Raw genomic sequence first — 15,922 nt, forward strand, 5'->3', positions numbered from 1 at the left:
GCCCAACACACAGCAGGCACTTCAGCTTTCAGCTGTGTGTCCAAGGCTTCACGGGAGGGTGCTGCGGTTCCACCTGAAGATGAGACCCAATTTCCTTATCGCAGTGATACAACAACTTATTCCCAGGCAGCTTCCCTCTCTCTTCTTCTTCAGGTGTACAAGATGTTTTTCAACACAGCCCATCTCCCTAGATCCAGGCATCCCCAAAACCATCTTGAGGCCCCCCAGGCTAGAACTGGGACCCAGAAGAGGGATCAATGGAAAAAAAGATATCAGCTCAGCTGGGGTCTTATCTAAACGGTCCTGTAAATCCCAGTGCATTTCAGAGATGATGAGGATGAACCAGCAGGGAGGCCTACCTAGACGAGAAGGGACAGATGAGGAGAGAGGCCTCTGTAGACAAAGGCTGGGGACGAACAGGGCGGGAAGGGGAGCAGGGGCTGGGGGAGACGGAAACTCAAAATCAAATGCAATACTGGTTGTTTCAGACAAACACTGGGCACTGCAAAGGAAACCATCCCATATAAATAAACAAAACCAAACCAAAGAGACAGAGAGAGAGAGAGATGGATGTATTCATTTTACTGACATTTTAATGGTTCTTCTCCTTCCCCCCAACCCCCCAGAAGATGATTACAAATTAAGCAGCATTTAAACGCTTTTTACTGTCAACAATTAGAAGGAGGGCTGTGAGCCTGAGAGTGCGGTGGCCATTCATTCCCACGGTAACCAGGCTATCAGAGGCACTGCCAGGCCTGCCTGTACTGTACCGCACACAATGGCCAGAGAGGGAAAAGTCCGCACACCGTTAATTTTGCAGGACATTCAGAAGCAAATTAAAATATAAAAAGCTTCTGGTGCACAGACAGGGAGTGCAGGCAGGGCAGGCAGGTCTAGCTTGTGGAGTCAAACCTTAGCAACGGGAGAGTTTAAGCACAACCTGATTACACCTTATTCAGGGCTGCCTTGGGTTCAGTGTGTGTGTGTGTGTGTGTGTGTGACGGAAAGGATGAAGGAGTCTCCTGCATTGTAGGCAGATTTTTTACTATCTGAATCACCAGGGAAGCCCTCTGGGGACAGAGGAATAAACAATTAAAGAGAGACCAGGAGCTTAAGGCCAGACCCCAGACCCCAGCAAGTGGGTAGAAGAAACCAGTTAAACCCTGACACAGGCTACACAGTGAGCACTGGTCCACAACATCCACTCCTCCAGCCATACCTTCTCTGCTGGATCACAGTGAGGAACACTGGGATCTAAATTTCACCCTGGTGAGAAGAAAGGATTTCATTCCAGGGTGGACTGAAGAACAAATTTAAGTTTTCAGAAATTGGCTCTTCCATCACCCACATTGTCACAACCAACTCAGGCCCGCCCACCCAATGCCACCAATATTCTCGTCTTTCAGAAAAGTTAAACCCCAATCCACATTGGGTATCAGTAAATTTTATTGCTAGAACTCTGTGTTATCCAACTCAAGATGAATTGTAAGAATCCATATCATCACAGGGACCTTTTAGAATAATGAAATAATGAAAACTCACCCCTAGAATAGAGGGGAGAAATGCCAAGGATTAAAAAAGAAAAGGAGTGTGGGAGGTCAATAAAGGACGTAGCCGCCAATTTCCTTTCTGGTCCTTCGGAGAGGGAGATGGAAAGCGACAGAAGCGCACTGGCTACTTGGTGGACGGCGCGAGGAGGCTGGATTTAGAAGGAGCCAGGTACATTTCTGCGCCACGAGGTTTAATATGCAGAAGGGGCGCCACAGAAATAAAAGAGACACGTCCCCTTTAAAAGGAAATATAATTTACAGTGTGCAGCCAGGCGGCCCATAGTTTCAATCTCGTTTACTATAGAGAAAACTCTGCTAGCTGTTCTCTATCCCACAAATCCGATTTAATCAGACAAGCCAGCCAGCGTGGCTTGGAGTAAAAACGGATAATTAGTAAACAGAGAGCTACTCCACTGCTTCATTGGCATTCGAGTTGGGCTACTGTGTCGCATTTAAAATGCAGTCTGATGAAGTTTACAAAATCAAACCATTTGTTACTCCTATTGAAGAGGCTTCAGGCCACTTGCAATTAAATTGGAATTAGTGCTCAGAATGAGACACAGCAAATTCATACTAAAAAGGGATCTGACTTTGAGACATTTGACTTCAACAGTTTCTGTGTGAGTGCGTGCGGTTGGGTGTTACTAAAAAGACGCCTCACTCACCCTGACTCTGCAGGGCTCCCCAACTCAGTGAGCTTGCCCCCCACAACCTGCTATGTTCTGGACTGGCGATGGGAGATGGGGCATCGCGGGGGGAGGGGACACACAGCTGACACTGGGGAGCCAGGCCCTTGCATTCACACCAGGAAGATACTGTACTAGGGAAAATGTGTCCACAAAGGACCATATGGCTCCCTTCTGCATTGAGCCTTTGGACAAGGGGGTAGAAGGGGGGCGGGGAGCCTGCCAGAAGGCACGCTTCCAGAGGGCGCTGGCCCCGCCCACCTCAGACAGCAGGCTGGCAGCTTGGGGAGAAAGGGGGCACCTCGTCCCCTGTTGGCTGGGTTCCTGTGATGTTCCCGCCATCCCTCTCTCTCGAGCCGGTGCACAGGGAGGGTTTCCGTCACATGTCCTACCCATCAGCACACTCCTGGCCCTGGGCATTGCCCTCTTAGGCGGAAAAGATGGAGCAAACTGGCTCCGCAAGACCTCTCCGAACCTCCAGGCCAAGAAACCCCGACACAACCCAGGGAGAAAATTCAGGAGGCTGCTGATCGTGGAGGAGAAAATATTCCCTTTTAATTTTTACCAACCTCTAACCGATGCTGGGAAAGACTGAAGGTGAAAGGAGAAGGCGGCGGCAGAGGGTGAGATGGTCCAATAGCATCACCAACTCAATGGACGTGAAACTGAACAAACTCCCGGAGACAGTGGAGGCGGCTAGTATCCTGCAGGCCACGGTGTCGGCAAAGAGTCGGACATGACTTAGCGACCAAAAAACAACAACAAACTGAAATTCAGCAGTTCCTTCAATGGGGGAGTGAAAGAGACAAAGCAGTCAGATGAACCGAACTTGTGACCTGTTCATGCACAGATAGCTAGGTATTTTCACACCACGTTAGAAGAAATGTTGCAGTTACCTTGAACTATTTATGCCAACTGCAGATACCCAACCACTGCTTGAGCTTGTTAGCAGGATGACAAAGGATCACACATATGAACTACATTACAAATGGTGTAAAAATATTTTGCTATCTGTATTTAAAGTTTCCCTTTGTAATCTTAGGTATTTCATCCTATGCAACTGGAGACATTATTCTGAGGCAGGGTTCCTAGGTTTCACCAGATTTCCCAAGGGGCCCACGGCACGAAATGTGAAGAATTCCTGGTCCAGGGGCTCGGGGGACTTAGAGGGAATTACTGTTCAATGGAGACAGAGTTTCGGTTTGGGAAGATGAAAAAGTTCTGTGGACGGATAGTGGTGATGTCTGCACAAGAATGCGATCGTACTTAATGCCACTGAGTACTGTGCGTGCGTGCTCAGTCATGTCTGACTCTGTGACCCTACGGACTGTGTAGCCCACCAGGCTCCTTTGTCCATGGGATTCTCCAGGCGAGAATACTGAAGTGCGCTGCCATTTCCTAATGCCACTGAATAGCACTCTTAAAAATGGTTAAAATGCTAAATCCTAAAAAAAAAAAAAAAAAAATGCTAAATCCTATGTGAGATACATTTTACCAAAATAACGAGAAGAATCCTCAGTCTCAATTCGTCAAAAGTTACATGGACTTCTATGACCCTCTGCTGCTCAGAAGTATCAAGGCTAAAATCCAGTTTCAATCCTTCTAAATGCTTCCATCTGCTTTTTAGAGAGAACTGAAGCTCAGGCTCCAAGGAAGGTGGGGAGTCATCACACACGGGTCCCGGAAAGGGCACCGCAGAAGGTCCAGGCTCAGCTCTGTGGCTGCCAACTAGCCGTGGCAGAGCTGCTTCAAGTTCAAGGTTTATGGTGTCTCCCTCCCCATCAGAACAAAAGCTGCGTGAGAGCAGGGGACCTCGTGGCTGTGGCTCTTGGATCTGACAGGTGTCTGATGAATCTTTATTGGACAGAGGAAAGGACAGACCAGCGGATGAAAGATCAAATAGATGAATGTCCTCTCTCTGACCCTCGATCTCATCTGGGACATAGGAGGATGGGCTCTGTGATCCTTTAAGGGCCCCATCTGCTCACCAGGCTCCCCTGCCTACTGCCCACACCTCGCCTCCAGCACGCAGCCCTCGGAAGTAGACGGCGGGTGGGGTGCGGGTGCGTGCACACAGCTTGGGGGGGATGGGCTGTGGCAGGAGCATGCTTGATGTGGAGACTGAGGGCAAGGGGCCACTGCCCCCGGGCCCCACAACTCTCCTCTGGACCCCGGGCCTCGGCCCATGGAGAAAAAATGGGCTGGTAATGATGGTGGGAGACAGAGGACGATGAATATACAGACCTGCTGAACAGACAGGCGACCAGAGGGAGGCAGGGAGGCCTGAGGACTAGGCCCTGCGGTCGCGTCAGGCAGCGCGCAGTGGCCTTTAAAGCCTGGAAGGAGGAAACTGTCCTTTCTGCTACTCGGGGAGTGTGGGAGAGAAGGATGCGGTCAGGAACAAAAGCCAAACCACATGGTCCACCAGCCTTCCCCACTTCCCCCAAACGTGGGAGTCCCCTCCCTTCAAGCAGGCTGCGAACCTGACTCACCAAGTCTTTCCCAGGGAAAGGGATGGGGTAGCCACCCAGAGGACATCAGCCAGGGCCTTGAGCCTGCACCAGGGAGCATGGATGCTCTTCAGACAACTGGTGAGGAACCTGGGCCTCCTTGCCCACGCCCTCACATGCACACGTGCGCGCACACACACACACACACACACACACACACACACACGCCCCTTGACAATGTGATGGAAGGTCTGCAGAGAAGCCCTAGCCTCACATTCTAAAAAGGAAACACAGGGGAGTGTCAGGGAGTGGTTGGGCCTTCTCATTTCTCCCCTGCGGGTTCTATTTCCTAGGTCCCTCCCTTCTCAGTTCCTCCTCCCGAGGTTCTAGGCCACTCCCTGCCAGGACTGGAACTTGAGGCTGGCCCCAGCGCAGATGGGAAAGCTGACAGTCGACTCTCCCATGCCACAGCCAAGCGCCCAGCACCCTGGTCACAAAAGAGCCCGAGCAGACACCTCTGTTCTATTCATCCAACACGATGCCACTTGATTACCACAGCTGCCCCTCCTTCTTGCCAATGATCTTCATGTCTCTCTTGGAGTGGCAGTACTTTTATTTCCCTTAGGAGATAGCATTGGAGTATCATTCTTAGCACCACTCACTCATTTTCTCATGTACCCTGGCACCCAGCATTTCTTGAGCTCCAATTCTGCACAGGCATCAAATAACAAGGTTTTAGCCCTAAGAAGACACTTCTTGCCCTCACTAAGCTTGCAGTCCAAGAAATGGAGAGCAAGAAGTCTCAACTCTGAAGTCAGATAGAATCTGGCTCTGCCATTTACTTACTAGCTAGAGAATCGTAGGCAAATTTACTAACATCTCTGGGTCTTGGTTTTTCTTTATTAGAGTGATAACACCCACAATTCAAGCTTGCTGAGAAGGTTGGAGGTAATACATGAGTCTACCACAGTGTGAGAGCTTCTGTCGCAGCTGTCGGTGGAGAACGTGCCTGCAATGCAGAAGACCCGGGTTCGATTCCTGGCTTGGAAAGATCGCCTGGAGAAGGAAATGGCAACCCACTCCAGTATTCTTGCCTGGCGAATCTCTTGAACAGGTAAGGCTGGCAGGCTACAGTCCATGGGGTCATGGACTACGTCAGACATGACTAAGCAACTAAAACCAACAACCACCACAGTGTGAGACGGCAGGGAGTGGAGAATTGGTAGCTGATTAGAGCAGGAATCCAGGGACTTGATTGAAGGCCGGAGGGAGACAGGTGTGTAAATAATGGATTTGGTGTTTGAACTTAGGTAACCTGAACTGAGGGTTTCCCTGATGGCTCAGATGGTAAAGAATCTGTCTGCGGAGCAAGAGACCCGGGTTCAATCCCTGGGTCGGGAAGATCCCCTGGAGAATGAAATGACAACCCACCCCACTCTTCTTGTCTGGAGAATTCCATGGACAGAGGAGGGTGGCGAACTCCAGTCCAAGGGGTTGCAAAGAGTCAGACATGACTTGAGTGACTAACACCTTCACCTTCACTCTGAACTGTGCAGGCCCACTCCAGGAGATGCTGACAGAGAATACAACGCACCTTTCATCACCTGTAAGAGCTATTCCTCTGAAATATTACATTGAAACCTCCTTCCCTCCCTTCTAGCTCTCCCATCCAGTTACTCTCACCAGAACTGTTCTCGGACCCCAGTGATCCCCAACATGTCCTTCCTTTCTGCCTTCTTTTTCCATCAGCCCCGACTTCAGGGCCCATGGTTCAACTCCCATCTGCTTCCTGGCCAATTCCTGAACTCCCTTGCCCATTATCCTGCCACTGTATCACCCCCACCCCCGCCAAATGCTACCCTTGGATCAGTCTAACTCCTCGCCTCCTCCACTCTTAGAGCTGCCTACACACGCTGCCTCCCCTTCCCATGTGCTCATTCACTCCTCAACCCACCATGATCTCAGCCCTGCTTCCATCATTCCACAAAGACCAAGACTGTTCGCCTCTGATAACCAGTGACCCCCATGTCACTAAATCCAACAGATGTTTCTAGTCTTCCTCTTAGGGGGCTTAACGGCAGCATTAAGATTGACGACTACTTCTTCCCTTTAGAAACCTCTTTCATGACACCACTCTCCTGGTCTCCATCCGGTTTCTTCCAGCAACTCTGTTTTAATCTCCATGATGGGTTGTGACTATCCTCGATGGCACAGGACATTGGAGTTCCTCTGGATTCTGTTCCAAGCTCTCCTCTCGTTTTGTAAACTCACTGGCTTCAAGAATCATTTATATGCTGATGATGCCAATAGATACATGGCCAGCAAATCTCTCTCTTTCCTGAATCCCAGACATAACAATGAATCTAAATGCCTCTTGGATGGGTCCCCACTGGATGTCACACAAGCCTCACTACCATGACACCAAAACTGTTCATCATCTTAACAACAGCAACAACAAAGTTCTTCTCCTTCTTCTCCTTCACCCCGATTTCATTAAGGGCTCACTGTCACCCACTGGGCCCCAAGAAAAGGGGCAATCACCTTTGATTCCTTTCTCTCTCACCTTCCACAACAGATCAGTTATCAAATTTCTTCAGCCTCCTAAATACCATGAACTTTACCCACTTCTTATCCATCCTCACCGTAACTACACTGGTTCAAGCTACCACAGTTTCTTGCCTGGATTACGGCAATACTGTCCTTACCAATGTCGCCTTCAGTATAAACCCCTCCAGTCTATTCACAACTGCGTAGTCCAAGTCATTTTTCTAAAACATAATTTGATGTCACTTTCCGAGGACCTTTTAATGGCTCCCTGTCACCCTCAGGAAAAACACACAGTTACTTAAGGTTTTTAGGGGTCTTTCACAGTTAATGTCCATCATCTTTCCACAGTCAGGCCTCAGCACTACTCCCCACTCCCATTTTTCAGTTCACACATCTGCCTAACTTGTCTCCAACTCAGGGTGCTGACGTCAGTCTGGCATTCTTCCCTTTCTCCCCCAGTAACCTATTTTCTTTACTTAATAATTTCTCATCCTGCAGAAGACACCACCTCCAAGAAGCCTCCCCGATTCCCCATCCATGTGGAGGCCTCCATGTGTGCTCTTATAACATCTTATGCCTCCACTGTAACAATATTTATTCTGTACGTGACTTGCTTACTTATCTGTCTGCCTCCCTGTAAGACATGAGCCCCATGAGGACATGAATTCTGTTTTAGTCACCACTGCATTCCCAGAGCCTAATATACTATTAGGTACATAACGGGTGTTGATAAATATTTACTGAGTGGATAAATAAACAAATGATACACAAAGTTTTAACCTATTAATATCTCTGTGGGTTTGGTCCACGGTTCTTAGCAAGTCACAATTTCTAAAGTCCAAGCCATTAACATTTGATTCTTATGACTTCAAGTAAAACATGCCACCTTACCCTCTTCAGCCATTCCACCACCAGCCCACATTCCCTGTGAGTTGCAGGCTTCTGGGCCTGTCTGTTTCTATGATTAGTTTTCCTGACTGTAGAATAATCTTTAGCAAGATGTCTGCAGTCTTTGTGTCGTGGCGTTCTGGGAACAGCGTATTTTGGTGTAGTGATCATCCGAAAGCTGATAAATTGAGATTAAAAAAAAAAAAACCACCAAAAAGTGTGTTGTAAACGGATCCCTTACAAGCTTAAATATTTGTTACAATATACTTAATAGTATGACTGACAAGTGTGAACGCGTATCCATATGCTCCAGAGTCTGGGCATGGGCTCTCCTGGGCTTGGCTTCTCCTCCCAACCTGGAAGCCCTCCTGTGCAGAACTACCCAGGGCATACATGTGGTACCCAGTGCAGAACTACCCAGGGCGTACATGTGGTACCCAGTGCAGAACTACCCAGGGCGTACATGTGGTACCCAGTGCAGAACTACCCAGGGCGTGCATGTGGTACCCAGTGCAGAACTACCCAGGGCGTACATGTGGTACCCAGTGCAGAACTACCCAGGGCGTGCATGTGGTACCCAGTACAGAACTACCCAGGGCGTACATGTGGTACCCAGGGCAGAACGACCCAGGGCGTGCATGTGGTACCCAGTGCAGAACTACCCAGGGCGTACATGTGGTACCCAGTGCAGAATGACCCAGATGTCTCTTCAAGATGGAAAGTCATCTGCATCAAAGGAGGATCCAGTTCTTTGAATGAAAGGACTGTAGAATGGAGTTACAAGATGTTTCTTTCTGGCCAAAGCTGTGAGCTGGCAGCCAACAAGTCACTAACAGTTTGGAACCTGATGTTAAAACTGGCAACTCCTCCTGGCCCCTGGCAGGACACGGACCCAAGGCTATATGTGCACCTGGTGTCCACCTGCTACCTCTGTCTCCTCTAAGATCAGAGCAGGCCCTCAGCTCTCCCCGCAGGACTTGCTCTGAGCTGCCCAGAGGACAGAGTCCCCTACACTCAGGCAATGCGCTTCCCCAAATCATGCTCTGGGTGGGCTTCAACCTTCTTCAGAGGGTGATGTATACTATACTATTCTGAGACTCCATCTCTACAGCAGATGGAAAACCCCTAAAACAGAGCTGCTAATGGAAATGCCCAAAGCTGTGTCACTATCACGCACATAAGTTGTGATCTCCAATACCATCCTGCTCGGAAACTCAAGATTGATTTTTCTTCAAGAGTTCAACAGGCTTTTGCAGATTTGAGCCCAGGGTTGCTCTCTGACCTGGTCAAAGACCCAGTTCCTGTGGCTCTATGGGTGACCTGCCAGAGTCCGTATAAGCAAACGTGACCACATAGGGAGCCCCTGGGAGATACCAGGTCCCAGGCAAAGGGGCCTTGGCATTGCCCACATCCATTCAGATCCCTTTGTTTTTCCAGCTTGTCCACAACTATTTCTCTACCCCCACTTCTCAAAACCCTTGGAAATGAGAAAGCAATGCTTAATCATTCATCTTTACACCTCCTTCCTAACTTTTCTGGGGGGTGAGAAGGTGGGAAGCCTATGATTTTTTAAGACTAGTGCTAGGGCCTCTGAGAATTGGCAAATACTGAGGACGCTTTCTGTTTATTCACGTTAGAGTAATTGTTCACTTGGAGGATTTTCACAAAGGTCATTGAAAGGAGTGAGGAATCGTCAAAATGTTCCCATCTGAACTCAAACAGAAGTACTGTGGAGCTTTTGCAGCCTCTGGGATCAGTGGCAAAGATCAGCAAGAAAGACCTTATCCTTCCAAAGGACTTCAAGCCAGGTTCCCCTACACCACTCTCGCAGGCTGTCTGGTTCCAGGAGGGTTTTCCACGAGGGAACGCCAGCGACAAGCCCCGATGGACATCGTGTGGTCACACCCACTCCTTTTCACAGCCCGGGTCTTCTCTTCGGATGGGCCAGTGTCTTCCTCTCCCTGGCTCCTCCATTCCCCAAATGCTCCCCAGGTCACACATCCTACTCCCTCTTCCTGCTCTTCCCTTCCTCCTCCTCACGTTAGTTGGTTTTTGCAGACAACAGCCTATTGAGATAAGACTAGTTCGTTAGTAATACCAGCACGGGGAAAGCCTACACCACCTCTTGATCTCAGGGGCCTGGAGAACAGAGCAGTGGGGAGGTGGCCGTGTGGACTGTACCAGGCCTCAGACAAGGACAGCGCAGACACAGCCCTCAAATCTTTCAGCTCTGACAACCTGGGAAGCTCATGAGCTTTGGGTTTTCTGAAACATTGATGGCGGTACATAAGCAGGACAGGCTGAGAGGAGGTTGAGGGATGCACATGGATTCCCTGCAACATTTTCTAACTCAGCTGCACTAAGGGCTAAGGTGTCTTCTTCTCTTTCCACTGTGATTTTTTTTTTTTAATTTTTATGATGTGCTTAACTTCAGACAAAGCAACTTCCATCTCTGACAGAATCTGGCTTGATTCCCCCAAAGAAGTTCATTCCCCAAAAGGCGAAGATCCCAAAGAGTCGGTTTACTCAGGGTTGGATGGGCGGTCGTGTACCATTTACACAGAAGACTGCCTCTGAACGCGAGACCAGAATGCTCATATTAATTAACATCTTCATAGAAAGAAACCTCTCCAGGGAGTATCTGTTTGATTATTCTTATTTACTCAGTGATTTTGCCACATGGTTCTTCCCTCCCCTAAATCCTAAGGAGCCTAAACAGATTCTGTGAGAGGAAAGGAATCTGTGTGGCCTGTAGATGGAGACCCTAGGGCCAGAGATCAGAGCAGGTTGACTTTTCTGCTGCCTGTGGGCCTCCAGGCTGGAAAAGCTGCCACCAAGCATCAGGATGCTTACATATATTCTACGTCCGTGTATGCCTGCAAATCGTCATCACGGGAAACTGGAGATATCTACCTAGAGAACGTTTATGACAGAAAGCCCTGCATCACCCCAAACCTTCTAAGCGACAGTTCTGGAGGGTGTCCTGCCCATCTCATCCAGTCCTTATAACTATCCCTGGATGGGAACCATGTGAGGAATGCCAGGATCAGTGCTGGGCTCCTGGACTCAGGTACCAATTCCCAGGTGCCGCAGAGGGTAAACAGTCTGCCTGCAATGTGGGAGACCCAGGTTCAATTCCTAGGTCAGGAAGATTCCCTGAAGAAGAAAATGGCTACCCACTCCAGTATTCCTGCCTGGAAAACTACATAGTCAGACAAGCCTGGCAGTCTACAGTCCACAGGGGTCACAAAGAGTCGGACACAACTGAGCAACTAACACTTTCACTTCCAATTATTAGTTTAATAAATGAATGGGTGGCTACCATGAGGCCACAGAGGAAAATAAGAAGGCTGCTAACAGGACTTCACTGGTGGTCCAGTGGCTAAGACTTCCTGCTCCCAATGCAGGGAGCCCAGGTTCAATTCCTGATCAGGGGGCTAGATCCCACATACCATAACTAATCAAGACCTCTTCTTATGCCATAGTAAAGATCCCACGAGGGAGGACCCAGAGGAATCAGGTGGAGAGGGAGGTGGGAGGGGGGATAGGGATGGGGAATACATGTAAATCCATGGCTGATTCATGTCAATGTATGACAAAAACCATTACAATATTGTAAAGTAATTAGCCTCCAACTAATAAAAATAAATGAAAAAAAAAAAAAGATCCCACAAGATGCAACGAAGATGTGGTGCAGCCAAAAAAAAAAAAAAAAGACAGAATGCTGCCAGAATTTTCCCTGTGTTTCTATTTATTAGGCATTTTGTAGGAAGCATCTGCTGTGCAATGCAGGTCTTAGGGACACGCTGATGAATCAGACACATACAGTCCCTGCCCTTGGACAGCTTCCTGTCTATGGAGGGAGACAAACCAGTGTGACTACTTCTAAAGCTCTCAAGGGTTGGAATCTAAAGTCGGGCTCTAGGTGAAGTCTCCTGATGTCTACCCCTCACAACATAGCCTCATACACTCTTCTTTAAGAGGCTATAAAAGGACATATTTTCTCTCTCTCACACATCCACCACCAGCCCCCCATTCCAACACCCACAGAACATATATGAATGTCTGCTCTTCCAGACAGGGCTGGGTTATGTGGCTGGAGAATAGCAGGCAAGCAGTTGCTCCAACGTCCTTGTACTGGAAGTCTGTTTCTGCCTGAGCTGATTTATTCCAAGGACCATCTGGGCACAGAGAACAATGTGCTCTCCTATCTGAATGACCGGCCGTATTAGTCATACCCTCTTAACTCGACCCCTCCGTCCCCTAATCTTCACACTTCCCTTCATTCCCTTTGACGGAGGCCAAGGACTGGCTCTCTTTTCTCACCTCTCACTAGGCTGAAGAAGTTCGTCCAGGACAAAGAGCTCTGCCCTCATGCCTGTGGGTCCAGCAGTCAAACTGGGACAGGCTGGATGAAAACCACCCCCCCTCTACTCTCCTGTTTGAATATGGGGATAAAGTCCCCCAGCAATGCTCACCCCAGGCTTCCCAGGCACCAGAGCCGGACGGACTTGAGAATCAGCTCTCAAGTCCATTAGCAACTCATGTCCTAAAAGCTCTCCCTGAACTGGCCTCACTTCACTCTGATAATCCACACGCTCCCCAGATCTTGGACGTGTGACTTGTCCAACAGTGTCGCATCCTTACCCACATCTGCCTTAAGTTGTCCTCTAGCGGTTTAACATAGGAAGTGTCATATCTATTTTTTCTTTTTTTAAAAAAAAAGTTTTATGAAATGTAACTGATTTACAATGTGCTAATTTCTGCTGTAAAGCAAAGTGAGTGCTCACTTAGTCATGTCCAACTATCTGTGACCCCATGGACTGCAGCCCACGCGGCTACTCTGTCTGTGGGATTTTCCAGGCAAGAATACTGGAGTGGGTTCCCATTCCCTTCTCGAGGGGATCTTCCAGACCCAGGGATAGACCCAGGGGTCAAACACATGTCTCCTGCATCTCCTGCACTGGCAAGCAGGTTCTTTACCACTGAGCCACCTGGGAAGCCCAGAGCAATGTGACTTAGCTATAAATATATATATGTGTGTGTGTGTGTGTGTATATATATATAATTTTTAATACTCTTTTCCATTATTGTTTTAAGCTACAGTTCTTCCAGAGCAGGGGGGGGAAAAAAAAAAACCAATCTTCTACTTTGATCTCCCTCATGGCCTAGCAATAGCTAAGTCAGGCATCACAACTTGATTTTGCAATAAGAATGAATGACCCCAGCACAGAAAACATGAATATTCGAGCCAGATTAAAGAGTTTCAAATGCAGCCTCATCTCCCACCCTGGCTCTGTACCCAAGGGAGGGCCTGGGTTTCTCTGGGATGGAAAAGAGCCAGAACTTGTTCAGATCCCTAATCCAAGATCACTTACCTGCTAAGGAAACTCCCTTTAAGCATTTCACTTGGATGCTACAAGATGCTGTTTACGTCTGTGACCTGTGGGTTTTGGCGTGTTGATTTTGCTATATTTTGGCTTAAGTGCTTAACTGGAAACAGTGCATTACAAAGAGAATTCTGACCCAGGGGGACAAGCAAATCTTCATGCCTCTTCCCCCGTCCCGGTTTCCACCGTATTCACCCCCTATTCTTGTCTCGACCATTCAGATGAGGGGGTCTCAGTCAATCTTCCCCTTGTCCCAACTCCACTCCACACACACACACACACACACATGGCTTTCACTTGATGTCTCGCCTTGTGCCAAGGCAGAATTGATGGTGATGAGCAAAGGAGCAAGGAAAAAACCCAAGCGGACGATTAGCTGGGTTAGGTTTATGGCAACAGGCAGCAAACTCATTCATTTCATGTTTTGCAGAATATAAAAGCGCTGAAACATTTTAATTTTAAATTCTTATCATTGGATTTACTGCTTTTCTCCCGCAATGATTTGTGTTGCTTTTTAATTTTTACAGTCTCTACAGAAGCCAGATGCTACTGCCTAAGGACAAAATAATAAAAACCTACTGCAGTCATGAGTTACAGAACAAAAAAGAAACAAGCAGTTGACAGAAGTTAATATCTCAATTTAACAGTGCTGCTCTGCTAATGATCCTTTGATATGTGTTTATTTAGAAAGGTCTAATCTTGACCTTGAAGGCAAACTCAACCACAAAGTCTTTATGAGAAGAGAAAAAGACTTTATTTATAGATTGGCTTTATGTCAATCACTCTAGCAGCCGGTCCCAAAATGCCAAGCCACCAGGGAAGGGCATCAGGGAGAGTGGGACCTACGTGCCCAGAGAAGTGTTCATTTGGGGATCCGGGTGAGAGCAGGAAAGTGGGGGATGGGGTTTAACAGAAGGTCAAACCCAAATGGGGCCATGATCCCAGCTTCCTCTGGAAGGAAGCGGGGATGCTTATATTCCCTCCAGAATATGCAACATAACCCAGCACCATAAACCTCAGAAAAGAGATACACATGCGAAAGATGGGGCCATGGGAAGCGGGACCAGCCCTAAGGGCTCACTGGACGTGACCCCCAGGAAGGGCTGTGCCGCAGGGCAGGGTCGGGTATTCGAACCGTCTAGAATGACCCAGAGGACTGACCGTTCCATCCCAGAAGAGGAGAGGAGATCTGACACCCTTAAGGCCCCAGCAGTTCTGAAATAATTCCTTCAGCTCTTCTTCTCTCCTGCCCCAGACCAGGGCACTGGTCAAAGGAGCTCCCTGGGGTTCAACAACACCACCTGCTGGGACCCTGGAGCTCCTCCTCAGCGCTCATCTGTGGGTGTCTCTACACACGCCACGCCTGGGGGGCCCTCCAGAGACAGCCCTCTGCACCCCAGGCCCGTGTTTCTTTCTGCAAAGTCTGAGGCTGATGAGGGCTGAGGCCTTGCTCAGCTTTTGGCCCTGCAGTGTTCAGCTCATGATGCTCCCCGCGCCCCATGGTCTGTCCCAGTGAACTCTCCTCTCCTGGTCTTAGTGGCCCTCAGAAGCCAACAGCAATGCCTTTCGCCCAGACCTCTGAGCGCAAAACCCATAAAAGCAAGTGCCCCAGCATGCTCCACAGGCACCCTAGATATAGCGTGTCCAAGCCTGAAACCCACATCCCAATCCCGCCCCGTTCCTGGATCTCTGTCTCAACTGTCAGCACTGCCACCCACGCTGTCCTCAGGCTAGATGCCTGGATGTCATCCCCGAGGCCCCTTGACTTCCGACCACCCACCCCAATCCGGCTAATGTTTTAGGACCTAAGACCTTGCCATGTGTGTCCCAGAAAGGCACAGCCTGTCCCCAGCCACCAGCGTCCCCACCAGGATTCCTGCAAGAGGCTCCTGAATGCAGCACATCTTCCCCAGCGCATCTCACACAACCACCAATGTGGCCTCTTGGAAACCGATCTGCTGTTGCAGCTTCCTTTTAAAGGCTTCCCAGGACACTCCATCACCTAGAGAGAATTTCTAGGCTCCTTAAGACAGTCTAGAGGCTTCCCTGGTGGTCTAAGGGTTAAGAATCTGCCTGCCAATGCAGGGGACATGGGTTTGATCCCTGGTCTGGGAAGATCCCACATGCTGCAGCTCAGCTGCCACAACTACTGAAGCCCAGGACCCTGGAGCCCACGCTCCGAAACAAGAGAAGCCATCACAACGAGAAGCCCGCTCTGTGCAACAAAAAGCAGCCCCAACTTGCGGCAACGAGAGAAAGCCTGAGTGCAGCAACGAAGACCCAGCACAATCATAAAAAAATAAATTAATTAAAATTAAAAAAAGATGGCCTAGCGAGACCTCTGTGGTCTAGGCCTGCTTTCCCCTCCAACCTTACCTGCCACACCTGTCTCAGACATGATGCTTAAGCTA

General features: G+C 48.9%; 1 protein-coding gene and 1 long non-coding RNA gene across 4 annotated transcripts in view; both read right to left on the minus strand.

The window, feature by feature from the left end:
- ZBTB16 (zinc finger and BTB domain containing 16) overlaps positions 1 to 15,922 on the minus strand; it is a 199,755-nt gene that overhangs the window by 23,989 nt on the left and 159,844 nt on the right. The gene's annotated exons all lie outside the window — the stretch shown is intronic.
- LOC139037178 (uncharacterized) overlaps positions 7,021 to 15,922 on the minus strand; it is a 28,369-nt gene continuing 19,467 nt past the window's right edge. The window contains exon 2 of the long non-coding RNA XR_011490025.1: positions 7,021 to 8,299. This is a non-coding gene — a long non-coding RNA (uncharacterized lncRNA). The remainder of the gene's footprint in view (positions 8,300 to 15,922) is intronic.

This window comes from Odocoileus virginianus, chromosome 10 (assembly GCF_023699985.2).
Source record: "Odocoileus virginianus isolate 20LAN1187 ecotype Illinois chromosome 10, Ovbor_1.2, whole genome shotgun sequence".
Classification (NCBI taxonomy): Eukaryota; Metazoa; Chordata; class Mammalia; order Artiodactyla; family Cervidae; genus Odocoileus; species Odocoileus virginianus.